The sequence below is a fragment of the Anguilla rostrata genome, chromosome 17 (assembly GCF_018555375.3).
Source record: "Anguilla rostrata isolate EN2019 chromosome 17, ASM1855537v3, whole genome shotgun sequence".
NCBI lineage: Eukaryota > Metazoa > Chordata > Actinopteri > Anguilliformes > Anguillidae > Anguilla > Anguilla rostrata.
In genome coordinates, this window is record NC_057949.1 from 28655470 (window position 1) to 28671500 (window position 16031).

The 16031-nt window shown below is 39.9% G+C and overlaps 1 protein-coding gene and 1 pseudogene across 1 annotated transcript in view; one reads left to right on the forward strand and one right to left on the reverse strand.

The window, feature by feature from the left end:
- Nucleotides 1–12835, reverse strand: part of myl4 (myosin, light chain 4, alkali; atrial, embryonic) — a 30029-nt gene extending 17194 nt beyond the window's left edge. Inside the window, exon 1 of the mRNA XM_064315361.1 lies at nucleotides 12487–12835. The gene's annotated coding sequence lies outside the window, so the exon portion shown is untranslated. The remainder of the gene's footprint in view (nucleotides 1–12486) is intronic.
- A 1811-nt stretch (nucleotides 12836–14646) lies between these two features.
- LOC135244105 (nuclear factor 1 X-type-like) overlaps nucleotides 14647–16031 on the forward strand; it is a 124831-nt pseudogene continuing 123446 nt past the window's right edge.

Genomic DNA, 16031 nt, shown 5'->3' on the forward strand with positions numbered 1-16031 from the left:
GCTGCCGCTTTGGGATGGGGCTCGCAGCCTGACCTCACGTCTGGGTGAAAAGGTGAGGATTAAATCAGGGGGAAACCTCTGCTTCTGCCATTCGAAGCCAACGCAGCACCAGTGCAGCCGTTAAAAAAATGTGTTGTGATCACGAAATGAGAAGTAAGGTTAAGTTCTAAAGCCAAAATCGTATCACAGGGAAGTAGCTTTTATCTGGAGAAATCTGAGGTTGTGTCTGTAGGATTTGCATGTGAGCTAGAGGGCGGGTTTGTGACTTTGGGGACACAACAAAATCCCTGATGGTCCAGGTTTGGTGGAAAGGTGTGGTGAGGAATCCGTTGAACCAACTCTTGGCTCCCAGTGGATCCCAATCCCTCCCTTCACATCCCAGTCTTTCCCTCTGGATCCTAATCCTTTGTGTAGGTCTCAGTTTCTTGCTGTTTTTAACCAACTTTCTCACTTTTCCTCTGTTAGCAGCACCCTGGCCTCCCTCCCTCTCTCTCTCACACACACACACACACACACACGTTTCTCCCTTCTCAGCTGCCTCCCAATCTCTTACTCTCTTTTTTCCCCATCTTTCAATTCCTAGTGCGCACACACTCATCCTTCTGCTCTCACTGTGGCCTTTGACTCCTCCCCACAAAGGTATTGTCCAATGAGCTGGCCTCATGGGTACAGTGCTCCTGACCCACCTTACCTGTTATCCCTCCCACTCCCCGCCCCCTTTCCTCTTGCTCCTGCCCCCCCCACTCCCTCCCCACCCTGGCTCCTCTCTGGTCTGCCTGCACAGATGCCCACGTTGGTCCTCAACAGCTGTCCCACCATGTGCCACTGCTAAGTGTTGCCACGGAGTGTAGGGAAGAAGGGGAGTGAGTGTTTCGGGTGGGGAGGGCGCCGGGCGGGCTCATGAATATTCATGAGGTCCCAGTTCCTCTCTGCCAAACAGGGGGCTTGGCACCGCAGAGGAAGCACCTCCTCTCAGCTCTGGCGTGTGTGTGTGTGTGTGTGTGTGTGAGCATGTGTGTGTGTGTGCGTGTGCGTGTGTGCGTGCGTGTATGTGTGTCGAGAGAGAGACAGAGGGAGAAAAAACTTTAGAGAGAGCGAGAGAGATGATCAGTTTACAAATGCAGAAGTAGGAGGGACTCAGCGTGGCATGGGTACAGTGAGGCGGGAGTGTGAAGACTCTTATGCCCGTTCTCTTCCTGTCTGGGTGCTGGGAGCAGAATGATAAGATGGAGAGAGGGAGAGAGGAGGGAGACAGAGAGGGAGAGAGGGAGGGAGAGAGAGAGAAAGAAGGAGAGAGAGGGAGAGAGGAGGGAGAGAAAGAGAAAAAGAAAGTGCTGTATTTCATGGAATTGTGAGAAATGCAAGGCAATTACAAACATAACAGAAGATTCATAACGGAACAGCTTCTCCGAAATAACAGAAATAAGAATTAATTTCTCCATGGCGATGGGGAAACCTGGAAGACAGACAGAGAGCGCTGGTGAGGGGAGTGAGGGGGAGAGAAAGAGATGCAGAGGGAGGGAGGGAGGGAGGGAGGGACAGGAAAATAGAGAAATGGCTAAAAGGAAGGCCAGAGACAGAAGTGAGTTAAAAACAGTTGGTAACAGATCAGGGGTGAGAAATGAAGAGATAGCAGATGAGAAAAAAAGAGGAAAGAGAGGGATGGGTGGAGGAAGAGATAAAAGCCTTAAGCAGGCCCACCAATCAGGGAAAACCAAAAAAAAATTCCAAATAAAAACAATTCTTCAAACTGTTCTGTGTGTCCTGCTGAGAACCTCCAGCTGTGCCAGCCTGAGCCTGGCGAGGGTAGAGGTGGGTGGGCACAGACGGGGGAGGTGTGGGCTTACCTGTGCCCACCGCCCATACTGGTGAAACATCGAGACGCCAGTCATTTTCTCTTCCTCATTTTGTTTCCTGTATCTCTTAGATGAGGGTGGCATGGTGGTGAATAGCACTGTCGCTTCACTGGGAGAAGGTCACAGGTTTGAATCCTGGCCTTTCTGTGTGGAGTTTGCATGTTCTTCCCACATAGGTTTCCTCCAGGTACTTGCCCCCCCCACCCCCCCACAGTACAAAGACATGCAGGTCAGGCTAAATGGAGAGTCTAAATTGCCCATAGGTACAGTATCAGTGTGTGAGTGAATGGTGTGTGGGCTCTGCAATGCATTGGTCCAGGCTGTCCAGGCTGTATTCCTGCCTCTCACCCAGTGCATTCTGGGATAGGCTCCAGCCCCCCTCACAACCCTGACCTTGAATAAGGGGTTTATAAAAGAGAAGGATCTCTTTGTGGAATCACTCCGATCCCCTGCATTGTTTGTTTTCTTGCTGCAGCTCATCCATCAATAACTGTACTGCTGTCTTGTTAATTTACACATTGCATCTTTGACCAATCATTGTGTGTCATGCTGTTCGTTTGCTTGCGCCATCCCTTCAGCCAATCACTGCACTGCCTTTTGTTGTCGATTAAACCGTAGTTCCTGTTTGACCAATCACTGCACTGCCTTGTGTTGTTTATTTGACTATAATATCTCTTTGACCAATCACTGCAGTGCCTTGTGTTTATTTAACTGTAGTTCCTCTTTGACCAACCACTGCACTGCCTTTGTGTTGTTAATTTAACAGTAATATCTCTTTGACCAATCACTGCAGTGTATTATTCGTTTTGTTTGCTGCATTTAGCAGTGGCCATTCTACCAGATATTTTAAAGTGTAGAAATTGGACCGGCTCCTTGTCTAAGCGACAGGGCCGGTCTTCCTCTCGAAATGGGATCACACTGCCACTGTAACTGCATTTATCTGCTCACCTGTCTCCTGCCCAATCACACAGCTCCCAGCTTCTACCTTTTAAACACAGCAATGCAAAAACAAAATTGCTATTAAAAGTTGAAAGCCTCCAACTTTGTTTTGGCAGAGGTTGGCCACCTTAAAGGAAAAACTTGACCTTTGACCATTGCAGATTTCAAAAAACGCACGTAATTCAACTGCTTTTCAAAGAGCTCATTTTAAAAGCGTGCCTTCGGGTGTCCCAGCGGCCTTCACAGTAGATGCTGCACCGGTTTTTTAAGGTGTTTTGAGATAACGTTTTTTTATTGTTTTTTTTAAAAATGTAAACAAATTAACCCTCAGACAACCCTGTGACATCAATCAGCCTCTGAAGTATACTCCAGAGGCTTCTCTGTAGGCAAAACTAATTTTGCTCTTAAGCATTTTAATCAAACGTGCTGTTTGTGCTCCCGCATTCAGGAGGGTATACTGACAACCTACTGAGAGGTGGCTGTGTAGCATGTGGCCACTGCTGGTGTTGTGTTGCACAAGGTTGGTTGTTTTTGTCCACTATTTTATAGACAGATATCAAATAAGTCTTACATATTTACCCATTTTTTGTTCTCTTCTTCAAATGCAAAAACGTTTTCTGTTGCGCAACTAAAACTAATGGTTCTTTTTTGTTTGTTTGTTTTTTTAATTTTTTTTTAGAAAACGTAACCGATGCTTAATGTCTACACGCAAAGTTTAAGACAGAGGCTGTGGCAGCAAGCCGTCTGAAACCCGAACTGCGCGGATCACGGAGAGGGACGAGGCCAGCGACCCGAGGCGGCCGAATCCGCTTCCGCATCGGACTCCCTCTCCGTCTGCCAAGGCCCGGCATTCCAACCCGCTTTGTTGTTGCGGTGCCTTCGTCGCCGCTTTTGTTTTTGTTCTTGTTTTTGTTTTGTTTTTTTTTTTACAGGCACTGCTTACCATTAAAGGATGAGGAGAACTGAGGGGAATGGCACGAAAACAGAAGAGAAAAAAAACAAACGTCTCGGCTTGGAGCGAGATTCGGATCGCGAGGAGACTGCTAAGTCATGAAAGATTGAGGTAAACTGGAAAACAAAGCCTGTGGGTTCAAGCCCTGCAATCATAGTGCTAAAAACGCTCCCTTCACACAGGGTTACACGAGTATACTTAGAATAATGCAGATTGCACAATGTGCATCTACTGTGAAATTCCATAATAACCATTATAATAACAAAATGTACAATAATCATCACCACCACCATCGTAATAGAATCTAGGTTTCTGGTATGACCTTGCGACCTTGCATTTATACCGTTTGCTTGATTAGGGCCTCGAGGACTTTCAAAACTATGACAGTTATGACAGTTACTAACCGATTGTCCAAATTCCGCTCTGAGAGTGAGGTGATCAGGAGAGCGGAGAGGTTGGACCTGACGAGGAGCGTTTGTGACCCCCAAAACCTCTGCCTGAGAGTGGACCTGGCGCAAACTTTTTCAAATCTCTATCCTCCCACACCCGTCACAGTTTTACAAATACACAGTCTCGTTTACAAATGTCGCCAGTGTTCCACGCTACCGTTCAGCTAACATTCCGATTCTAACATTCTAACACATCGCGGGGAAAACAGACGGACACACCTGCCAGGCTATGCCACTCACAAAACCGAGGAGGAAGTAGGAGAGAATATATCAGCTATATCATCACTTTAAAACACCATATTGAAATTTATAAAAATGTGGAACATATTTATGGGATATAATTTCAGTTGTTGGGATGTGTGCCCAGGTGTGTTATATGCTCCCCTAGACTACGGGTTTGCCCTTTTACACTAGCCTAACAAATAAGATTATACACTAGATTATATTTTGTTACAAAATAGAAAATGCCTCCCAAAATGTATATATAAATGACAGTCAAAATGCTGGGTCATAGAGAGCTTTGCAGATGGCACAACAGTACAAACAGGCAAACCGCCCATACAACATATGAACTACATGCATGCATAATTTAAACACGCCTGTCTGTAATATTTCCCAATCTTGCATAGTAATAATAATAAGCTTAGACATGAGCCTTGCAAGATTTCTTGTAAACCTCCTCAAATAAATTTTAGCAAGGGATTTTAAACAAATAACCAGTCTAGAACAAAAGCTTTGAGACATGTCTTGTATAGGCTTCCCAGGTAAAATTATTCCTTTTTTTATTTACTATTGTCGGGAGGTTAACGTTTACTTTACCTAAATAGTGTACTGAGCAGTGATGTCTTTACTAGTAGTTTTTATTATAGTCGAGCTGGTCAAAGGTTTTTAGTGGCCCTAAAGAACAATGTTGTTTTGGTCCCAAAAAAGCGTTCATAAAAAAAAATTAAAAATAAATAGGCCTACTTCAATGATGTGGTCCAGGGACAGTTGTGGCCCGAAGCGGCCGCGCAGTACAGAGTGTTTACGCTAGCGGCACGTGCTGTACAGGCAGTAAAGTGCTTTATTTCAGCTGTAGCTATGCAGTCCCTGCGGTGACGAGTCGCGGCCGCGCAGTTTCCACGATGACTTGCGTCGCTCAGTGTAAAAGGCTATAAAAAGTTGTCGTATGTGTAATTTCATTATCTTATTTCAAAAGTTGTCAATTAATGCCATTTTAATGAAAGCTCTAACAACTAGGCTACGTTTTATGTAGTTTTAGATTCGCATTTTCCTGCGTTTTTAAAGAAAGAATAAATATGACAATAATAGTGTAATGCTATTATGTATACATTATTGTTTTTACTTTTAAAAATTGCGCCCGTATATTTCAGAGAATAAAAAAGATAATTTCCCCTACTCACACACAACACTGTCAATGATATTTCCATTACCTTAACCATGCACGTTATAGTGGTCATGACTACATGAATTCACTGAATGAAACCACTCTCTCGACCTATACGTAAAATAAAACAATGTAGCGCGAGCGGAGCCGAGGCTGAGTGAATAAGCGCACTGCGCTCAACACTTTCTGACCACAGTACAGTCATAGTGCACTGCTGTAATTGACCGTTAAAGTTCCCCAGTGAATTGTCAGTAAGTACAATGCAGATATAGTCACAGTAGAGCTTGCGCGTATAAGTTGAGTTGAAAGACTCTCTGCACCGCCTTTGATCACAATAGCCTCATTGGGGAGCGCGAACAAATTACCAGAATGGTAAAGGTTCGAACCCCATGGGAAATATACGGTGAACTGACACGGTAAACAACAAGTTCTTTCATATTAATAAAACGAAATAATACATTCACTCTGAATATCCACGCATTGTCGTTTATAACAATATGACTAAGTATACACACGTAAAGTATAGTTTACATTAATTAATTTAATAACAAATTATTTTGTTTAAACACTCGAGTTTGATGAGTGTTACGCGTTACGAATTAGTTATCTGAGAAGTAGTTGTAGTTCTTCCCTTCCAGTCAGCAAATAAGTTTAACCAGTTGTGGGTTTTTGAAGTGCTTTTGGACAGTGGATGGCAGGATTACGCATTTTATGCCACTTAAAATGTAGTAGAACTAACTATTCAATTCAACAATAAACGATGTAGGCGAGGTCGCTTTGTTTTAGAAATTGGTTCGAATAATAACAATCTGACCCTCACAAGTTACTAAACTAAAGTTATTAGTACTTATTCGTAGCACAACCATGGTTTGTATGCATATGTTTTTAAAAAAATATTCGTCCATCCATATCCACCAATTAACATTTAGGCTATTTATTAATTAAGCGGTGTGACATAGCTTATAAATAATATGATCAGGTCTGTTTCATCATACACTCTTAGAAAAAAGGGATTAAAAAAGTGGCGATACAGTGTCAACCGCGCGTCACTGAGGCTGTACCCTACAGGTACATAACACTGTGCCCCAAGCCAGCAATACATTTGTACCTTTTTTTGTTTGGAAAAGCTACATATTAGTATTCAAATAGAACATTATTGTACTTTCAGTGTAAATTTGGCAAATTTGTTCCCTAAAGAACAAGAATGTACCTCAACTGTACCATTATTACTCGGAGTGTATTCTGGTACGTGGTACGTTGTCAAATGTGAACATGAGCCCCATCAAACAAGCAATAACGGTATTGATTTCAGTGGTTTATAGTTCAGCAGTTTAGTCATTTCAATAGTTGTAAGTTCACCGTTTGTTCATTGAAATGTTACTTAACATATAAACCGTTTTTTGTTGTTGTTGTGTAGCTTTCGTTTAAGCAAACTGTATATACAATTACATTTTTACCTGTCATTTGACAAGAGGACAATGATATAGGCTAGGTAGAGAATAATATGACTGATTTCCCCTGTATGCATAACGCATTATTACATTCGCGTCTATAGTACATTGTGACATTAAATCAACTAGAATAGATCTACTTCACTGCACTTTTACATTTGAATCAATTTAACATTATAGTAGCGCATTTTAAATTGTTTTAAGCTTTTACTTTTCTTGAAGGATGTAAAATCCTGTTCAGATTAGTTGTCCAATTGCAATCCTTTGCAACTGAAATTAAATCATATTATCATACTTAAATGTCAATGACTTGTGGAATTCAAAATTCTGCTCTCACGGCGCACCATTATTGATTATTGATGACGTCACATGTCGTAGCACGCTCTTTATTGGCCTATAAGCCTTGTTGCACGTATGTAGCCTATGTTTCAGCTTGTCATTTGCCTGGATTGGCTTTGAGTGTCTTGAAACAATACGTCATGCAGCAATTCCAGTCTTTCATTAAGGGGAACGTTTTTTTTTTCTCACACTCCACAGAATTCAGTTCAATTTACTCAAATGAACAGATAAACAAAATATGGAAAGGCAGAAATGTATGCGCTCCCTGAACCTCTGACACAGATCTGAACAATGTGTTATCCATCCCCAACCCCACCCCAAAATTAAAATAAATGAATAAATAAGAAAAATAAATAAAAAGAATGCTCCCTAAAACTTCCAATATAAATTCACTTTTCCATCCTATGAGATTATATTCAATAATTGTTATTATTATGTCCCTCTGTTTCAGGCACATTTAACAACATTTCCATGTAGGCTTACAAAATGCAATTACGGACAAAATTAAAATTACAGCAGCGTATTCATTTAAATTATGAATTTCAGCTCGTCAGTATAAAATGACAGCTATACATTACCGCGCCCTCTGTTAAGATGTTGCGTGCAATTATTTCCAATGAATGTAGCCTACACACTAAAAGCTTTCTTCGTTATGCAACATCATTATAACATATTTTCTCCACCAGAATTAATTCAAAGAGATAATACTGACACATGAGCAGGATCCTTAACTCTTTGGTGGGCCTATTAAGCACGTCAGAATGACACAAGTAACCTATATTAGGGTTTTAGGGATAAGGCTCACTGAGACTATATGTATAAAGTTTGTGTATAATAACATATGAAATAATAAATATGATAACGTGTAACAGTAAAAATAATTATACAATTCACAAGGCTATGTATCCTATTGACGGGTTGCTCGCGCAAAATGTTTGCAGTTGGTGTAGGTAGCCTTCGCTTCGTGAGGTCAGATATAAAAGTGCACACCTGCACACACCTATAGCCAAGTTTAAAATCCGTTTAAAATCACGCGTTTAACATGCATTCCAACAAAACAAAACAGTGAATGTATGTGTGAGGCATCTTATTGTAAAACCAATAGTAAAAAGAAAATAATGCATTTTCAACTAAAATAAACTTTATTCCATTAAATCCGACTGTTTTTATTTTACTTTCTACGAGGCAATATAGGCCCACTACATACTCATGAAGTTAAGACAACTATTCGTGGATATAGTCTGGATGAATATAAACATTATTTCATAAAAGGCCTACAATATATAATTACATAATTACAATCACAATACAATATATAATGTAATCCATTTAAAGTGGAAAACGCCTCAATATGTTATCATATTATAAATTAATTTCCACAAATTAATGTATAATATGCATGTAATTAATAACTTTATGAATATCTTTAAACGATTAACCTAAGCTTTCAGCAGCTGAGTATATCGGCGCAGGTGACAAGATTTCAATCGCAAAGGCGTACAAAGTAAAACATTTGCATTTCTTGACGGTTTGTCCGTTAAATAACCGTTCCTAACGTCTTTATAAAGAATGACTGATGTACCTAAATGGCTTTCTGAAATTTATTCCAAAGTGAAGATTAGATTTTTTAATATTATTGCGGAACACAAATGCCCTCATTTTGGGAATTAGTTCAAATATAATCTGCTGAATATATATTACAGGTCAATAGTGTTTCCGAATAGCTTAAACACATTTCTGGAAGTACAATTATATTTACGTTGTGCATTGTTTATGTATAATAATAATAATAACATAATAATAACAGTTGTAATAATAATAATAATAATAATTTTCATTATTATTATTATTATTTATATTAATAATAATTCGTGCTGTCCAATTAAAAAATAACATGTATATGACTAGACATACTAAATAAGGATTTCAAAATCTTCAGTGACCAAAGCCATTTTTTTTTGTCAGCTGTTTAAACATTTTTAAAAAGGCATGTTAAATTTAATATCCAACACATTGTCAGTGTCACACTCTTATTGTAATGGTTGATAACACAATTACACATAATAGTAAGTTTTCTTCCGAAATTGGTCAAAACAATTGGCCTCCCTGATCAGTACTATTTTAAAGTATTTTACTTTTAATGCACTAATAATGAAAAAGGATGTTATCTGCAAGCATTCAGTCATACCTATGGCAAATTAGTCCACATGCTAAATAAGGTAGCAAATAAAAATAAAAAGATTACAATGTGTTTTTTCATTAATAGGTAGAACTGTTATGATTAGAAACACTCAAATTCATAATGCATCAAATAATGATATGTAGGTTATAATTTTAATGTAAATTACAGACCACATGCCTATTTATATTAATTTTCAGTGCTGACTGAAATCTAAATCTGTGTTATATATGTGTTAGATATATTTATAGAGCCAGGAAATCAATTGCAATCACATTGAAAAACTGTTACTGAAGACAGTAGGTCTGCTTGAAAAGTGCTTAATAATAAACCAAATTCACTCCAAGATATTATGTAAATTATAAGCCTATAATACGTTTTCTCATTAGTTGCAGTGTGCATGCAAAAATGACTTTCTGAAAACAAAATGGCGTATAGTTATAAACAATTCAAAATGGTTTCATCATAATAAAGTATGACTTAGCTGAATCAACCATAACTCAGCTGAAACTTAGTAACTAAGCTGAATCAACTCCATTTAGCAATTTTAAAAAATAAAATTGTAAGTGTGTTTGTATTATTTGTCAGATGCCCATAAACTGAACATTAAAGAAGAATGTTTGTCTCCATTGTTGCAATGAATGAAACAAGAGAATTAAATGCTTGTCAAATCATAAAAACAGAGTGATGTTCTCTGTCAGATTTTTAAAAATGGCAGGAGATTTTGATCAACATATATGTCTTAAGAAGGCCTGTGAGTATGAAGTTTAATGTAGCATAATGGTTTGTGGTTCAATATAGCAGCAGTCGCTAGTGTGTGCTTTGGATATGAGAACAGGACAGCACTTTTGAAATTGTGTGTCCTTTAAAAGTGGAGTATAGATTTAATAAGGGGTCCTACTACACTTGGCTTAAAAATTTGTAAAATAAGTTATTTGGTTCGGTTGGCCTGGCATCTTTTGTGATGAAACAAATGAATTCAGCTTATATTGACCAAATATTTTAATATCGGTACCGTGTATTTTCTTAAATTAATGTCTATTTTGAGAATTTATAATCAAACCAAGAACCAAACCCTCAATATCAGACTAAAGAGGTGTGTGTGTGCTAGTTAAGCATCGAACTGAGATTTGTTGGTGGCAAACACAACTATACCCAGCCATCATGTCGACAAACCCGCTCGTCACCCAGGGCAACACACAAATAGAACAAATTGTTCCCAGTGTGCCCTTGTACTGTAAGTGCATTTAGCATACAATACATATGCATACAGAATTAAGATGAGGAAAGTGTATTTGAGTTTGGCTAACCTAGTCAATCCAAGTTGAGCCCTGCCTAATAAAATTAAATTGAATAATAAACACATTAAAGGAATGGGTAACTAATGATTGGGAACTTTTTCATCCCAAAATGCAGTGCACTGAACTACAATGAAGGAGATTAGCAAATTGCTTTAAAAAATGAGTAAACTTTATTTAAATAAATAAACATATTTATGTCAGGTAATACGCAGAGTTACAGCTACAGCCTATGTGGTTCACACACAAGGAAACACAGATCCTTATCATATAACACAGCTGAATATATATTCTTATTTTATAATCTCTACCTTTCTCTCTCTCTCTCTGCCCACCCACTCACTAATAACACAAATGGGTTTTTTAAAGAAATTGTGGCAAGGTGCATTTAAAGTTTTGAAAAGATAGCCATTAAAAAAGTACAGCATTATAAATAAAATGTATCTTATTTGAAAGTGTATGCACACCAACCATTGCAGCCTGCACTCAGAACACCCAGGTGAATGAGTTTAGCAAAGCTGTTTGTGCACTATTGATAATCGCAAGGAATCCACTGTGTTTTACTTCAGCCAACTCGCTACCATTCTAGGCCCAATGTATGTGTATCTGCATGTAATTTTATAAACGCTGCAGGGGTGAGGTGTGAACTGACGCATTCTCATCTCTCTCTCTCTTTCTCGCTCACACACACACTCCCTCTATGTCTCTCACACACAGACATACATACATGCTCTCTCTCTCTCTCTCTCTCACACGTAGAGAGAGATATATGTGTGTGTGTGTGTGTGCGTATATATATATATATATATAGGTAACTACATCTCGGCTGAAAGGCCAAGTGCATTTTGCAGCATCATTACTTTGGCTTAATTTAAAGATGTTCAAAGCAAAAGCACCATCAAATATGATTTTAACAGGAAAATTTTGCAACAGTAATCTCCTAAATTCTTTTTTTTTTAAATCAAAAACAACATATGTTATATCGTGTTGCTGTCGATAATCAACGTCATGTGATTATGAATTTGCGTTTGAAATCCCCCCCCCCCCCCTCTCTCTCTCTCTCTCTCTCTCTGTCTGTCTCTATATCTCTCGATCCTTCACTGTCCATCCGTTCTACTCCTTCACTGTTTCCTGTGCGTGTAATCCCCGCCGTCCATGATTTTCCCTGAGCCCGCATTTAATTCCCCCCTAAACCTCCAGCTGCCACGCCGGTCACTCACTGGACGGGACAGACTGTGAATCGCGCTCGTTATTAATAATTTACCAGCTCCCCGCTTCCGCGGCTGTATCTCTGCGCGTTCCAGACAGCCTAAACACTTCAGAACCACGCGCTGTTCGGACTCGCTGTCATGGTTTATGTGATTACAGAGATGGACTAATGTACCATGTGCACGTTCCCGTCTCTTATTTCAAGATTTTTTTTTCCAGCCTGGTGATCGTTCGCATATTATCCCAGCCGCTGTCCGTTTTCTAGTTTAATCTGCCTCGGAGAAAGAGTTGGAGAAAGACCAAATGGTCCCACTTTTTTGCGATACAAGAAGAGAGGAGGGGGACCGCGAAATGAGGGAGGAGAGGTCCTCTTGAATTGTAAAAAGGCAACATCTGATTGGAAAGGGTATAGACATAAACTACTTACTTTCCATCGCTATTTCATTCAAGACCTTTGATTTGATCACTTTTGTAGCTTGAGGCACACCGACGTCGTGCCACCGACTCAGTCGACCGGAGGACGGAGAGAGCGGCGCACCGACACCGCCTTGCGTTAGCGGGTCTTCTGGAGCACCGAAGCCGACGCGCATTCGTGGTGGAGGACACGCGCGTTAGAAGTCAACATTTATATCCCGAATGAAGCCCAGAAGCATGAGACTCGGATAGTCCTCCTCCGGTCACTTTCCCGAGACGAAAAAGACCTACTAGATCACAATTAAGAAATGTTCGCTGGGCCACAGGCTGTCCTGTGCTGAGGTTCTTTTTTGCTTCCGGTATCACAGAAGACTTCGACTCTCTCGCTCTACTCTCTCACCCTTTTTGGTGGCTGAACTTTTTTCTTTTTTTTAAAAAAAGGAAAATGGGTCTTTGAGACTGCTGGCAAATTTCCCTACTCCATAATGGTACGTGCTGTGTAAATCAATAATTTGCTCTTTTTAACACGTTTGAATGGCTGTAAACAAGCCCCTTTCTGTTTAAATAAGAATGCAAAAGACCACGTTGTTTTGGCAGCACTTTTTAATTGACAAAAACGAAAGCTTGTCATAATTTGTTTTCATCGTTCCTATAAAATAAAACCTTGGTCTTAAGGGGGCAAAACTTGGTCAGCTAATGTAGCGTTAAAGGAATGTTCGTCGGTCTCTGAACGCGATTAACTATTTGCATTTGTTGTGCAAAGACCAGTTATATGGGTTGCAGTTGTATGTAAATTAACTTTACTGTAACGTAGCCCACCTTAAATACTCGCGCCATAAAATTGGCAAGCAAGTGAAACAATGCCCCATTCTGTTTACCCCTCCGTCGAAGACGCTTTACGAACAACTGGAGCTAAAGCCTTGCTTTGAATTGCGTTTCGCGTTGTTTCTTCAATTTAAAAAAAATCTTTTTTTGTGTGTGTGTGTGTCGAGCTCATTTACACGCAGAGCACGACCGTACCAGAGCTGTAACATACGACCTGGATATAACTGTAGTTTAACACTAGAATGAAACGTCACACATTAGTAAACAAAATTTTGGGCATAGCCTTGCGAGATTCAGGTCAAATGATATGTGCATGTCTCTGACAAAGGTAGGCTATACAGAAAGCTACACGGGGACGACCTAAGCACAAATCTGAGCACAAATTGTCATAAGTTTAGGATCAGCTATTATTCTCAGGTTTAATACGACATGCGTTTGAAACTTGAAGGGAACTTTACATCTGCTGCATAAATACTCGCACTTTCAAGAAATCTGCAGCATGTTGTTAATTAGGCTCGACGGACTGTATTAATTTGTGCCCGACAAGTGTAGCTCACGCAATTCACGAGATCCCGCTGGCGCGCGAACAGAGACTCTGCTGTCAAACTCAGGGGGATCAGGCAACCGACGCCCCCCTCCCTATCACGAGAAATCTCTCAGAATCACGCCTGCGACTTACTGCGTTGTTCGGAGACGTAGGCCTATTATTAGGCTATCTGCGCATGGATGTCTACTTTAGTCTTAGTCGCGACAAACTGGTTAACTTAACTGACGTTTATTGGCAGGCGGGGGACAGGGTACGGGCCCCTACAACTTTATAGTAAAATAAATTTGTTCTGCTCCTTCTAATCCAGTTTGTAGCCTACTGCTACTCTAGATTAGGCCTACAATTAATGCTGCTACTACAACTAATAACGCTATTATTATTATTATTATTATTATTTCCCAGCTTGAATTTTATTTCCAAAAATACCACTGGAACGACCTTAATACCCAGAATTCCTAGCTCTATGACGTTCCTCTCATTTGTGATTAAAGTTTATCTAGCGCTGCTTCGAGTCGCACGCTTAAAGTCGTCATTCACACTGCAAAGGACTCAGTCTAGTTTGTTAAATATTATGTGAAGTACTGGCCATCTTTCTGTGAACCTTCAGAAATTTCGGAGCTCCCATCAGGGTTGGGTGTGCGCGCGCGCGCATGTGTGTGTGTGCACGCGCCTCTCGCGCACGTGACATCTGCAGACTGAGGGGTAGAACCGCACTTTAAGGGTAGAACTGGTCCCAGGGAAGTTTTATGTCCCGTATCACGTGGCCGTCTCAAACTGGACGGTTGTCAGATCTGTAGCGTATAATCAGAATCTTGCATGCCGCTTAAATGCTTTCAGGTACGTGTTTAAAATGCGTTTGTCGTATTATATTCGTAAAACGTTGACTGGTCCAGATATCTCTGGTCCTCAGGCACACATATAGCCTATTCCAGTCAGCTGCACTTTTTAGACTGATTGCTCTATTCTCTTGCTTTTTCTGAAGTTGGCGTTACGCTATTAGTTTTATTCTATGAGTTAACGGAACTGTTTGTTGTAGACTTAAATAAAAAATATATTAACCTGGGCGTTTCGGCAGTAAATCTTTTGCTGTTTTTTTACATTATTTGTATTACAAATTTTAAAGGGAAACATGAAATTACACTTAACGTTTTGCGATTCGTTTCAAGAATAAAATAAGCGGCTACTTAAATAATAATAAAATGAAATTGGTCATCACATCTTCTGACACCATAAGTGGATTTAAATAGAGGCCGTTTTGGGAGTATTCTTTGTTTATTTTGTAGTCCGTAAATGTCAACGTCATGGGGGTTGATTCATCTGAGTTAGAAGGAATACACTTTAATTAGATATATTTTTGATCGTATGTAAGTCCAATTATTTGGGCAACGTAAAGTCATAATTTCTTCGGAAAATGACTATAATGATTTGATATCTGATTAGAATTAACTATTTTCTCCATGATTTATGATGTGACGTGTCTTTTGGGATTTTTAACGTTTCAAGAAAGCTTGTTATATTTGCTTCTAAACAACCTTACTTGAAGTCTTGAAGGTTCGCGACCATGGTGGTGTCGCGACTGTGCGCAGGCATTAGGATTTTTGTTTCAGTATACTTAAAACAACCAGTTTTTTTCCTGGTATGCGAAGTGGCAACCCTTGTGTTTTAAAAGCTGGTTAAATAATTGTGTTATAAAACTGAGTTGGTCCACAGAGCTCAAGGAGGCGACTGTGATTAAATACTTGGTTTTTAGCCCTGTGCGACGGGGAACGTTTTGGCTGTCGCAATAAGTGATGTATTCTTTTATGTAACTGTGGTTCGTTGCCTTTTTTCATAAAACGCGTTACAGTCTATTTTCTTTGATTGATACCATGCGTACTGCTTTTTAATTAAAGGCCGGAAAAGTTTCACGTCGGGAAAGATGAGAACTCTGATAAGACAGTCCAGCTCAACGTCGCCAGTTTCTAAACTTATCGAGGGCTGTTGGGAACGGGAAATAGTACGCGTTAATTAAATTTGACTGAGTAAATGTAGGGGACATGGTGGTCTGATTAGTTTCACTGGTGCCCATTGTGATTTATGTACCGTTACGTCGCACTGTACCCATACATGGGGAAATAGTTTTTGGACCGGCATGAATATCAGCTACCTTGGCTATGTGCGTCTGTGTGCTTCCTCTGCACCTGAAT